This window comes from Hemiscyllium ocellatum, unplaced genomic scaffold (genome assembly GCF_020745735.1).
Source record: "Hemiscyllium ocellatum isolate sHemOce1 unplaced genomic scaffold, sHemOce1.pat.X.cur. scaffold_711_pat_ctg1, whole genome shotgun sequence".
NCBI classification, from domain to species: domain Eukaryota; kingdom Metazoa; phylum Chordata; class Chondrichthyes; order Orectolobiformes; family Hemiscylliidae; genus Hemiscyllium; species Hemiscyllium ocellatum.
The window spans coordinates 36,001-37,385 of record NW_026869190.1 but is presented as its reverse complement, the minus strand read 5'-3'; positions in this window follow the sequence as shown (position 1 = coordinate 37,385).

Sequence of the window (1,385 nt, the reverse complement as noted above, 5' to 3'; positions counted from 1 at the left end):
AGTCTGCACAACAACCCTCTGCCACCATCCTCTGTCTCCTACTATCAAGCCAATTTTGTGTCTGTTTGTCTCGGTCTCCCTGATCCCATGTGATCTAACTTTACTAACCAGTGCACCATGATAAACCCTGTCAAAGGCCTTGCTGAAGTTAGGATAGATAACGTCTACTGCTGTGCCTTCATCCACCTCCTTGGTCACCTCTTAAACAACCTCTATCAGGTTTGAGAGACACTCCTTTATACACACAAAGCTATGCCGACTATCTCTAATCAATCATTGCCTTTCCAAATGCATGTTACGCCTGTCCCGCAGAATCACTTCCAACATCACTCACACCACTGACATCAAGCTAATTTGTGTTTATGTCCCTGGCTTTGCCTCACAGCCTTTCCTAAATGCTGGCACAACATTAGCCATAATCCAGGCTCCCAACTCACTCCCCGTGGCTGTCAGTGATAGAAATGTCTTTGTAAGTTTGTTTCCTAATTTACCCCAATGTCCTGGGATGTACTTGAACTAGTTCCCAAAGAGTTGTATAATTTTAATGAATTTTAAAACCTTTAGCATCTCCTGTGTACATCACTGTTTATTTCCCGGCTTCTCCAGTGTTTTTTCCACAATCAGTTCTGACATGAAATTTTGTTTCTGATCTCGCCATTTTCTGTTGTTCCAGACATGGATGGCTTCACTGAACTTTAAGGAGTCACATTATGTCTCCAGGTAATCTTTTGTTGTTATTATACTTGTACAATCTCTCTGGATTTTTCTGAACCTTCTCTGCCAAAGCTCTGTCAGGTCCCCTTTGGGCCCTCATGGTTTCCCCCTTAAGAGTATTACTACACCCACAATGTTCTTCAAGGGATTGAGTTAATCCAGCTGGCTGTATATGACATGTATCCCCTTTTGTCTTGACCAGAGCCTCAATATCCCCAGTCATCCAGTATTTCCCACTTATGTCTGCATTGTCCTTCACACTAAAAGGGATATGCTGGCCCTGAAATCTTAATTTATCTCTCTTTTGAAAGAATCCCACTTTACTTGCAAATAGCCTCCACGAATCAACTTTTGGACGGTCTTGTCTAATACCTTCTGGATTGGGGCAAGGTTAGTTTTGACCTTTGACTTGTGGACCAGGCTGTCCTTTTCCATCTCTATTTTCAAACTAATGGAATTATGGTGACTTTGCAAATGTGCTCTCCCACAATCACTTCAGCCGCTTTCACTACCTTGTCTCCCAAAGGGAGGTCAGATTTTATCCCTATCTCTAGTCGGACCAGTTCCATAGATAGAGACAGTCTTCTTGAACACACTGAACAAATTCCTTCAATCCAAGCTCTGAACACTCTTGCAGTCCGAGTCTAGCTTTGGAAAGTTAAAATCCCCGA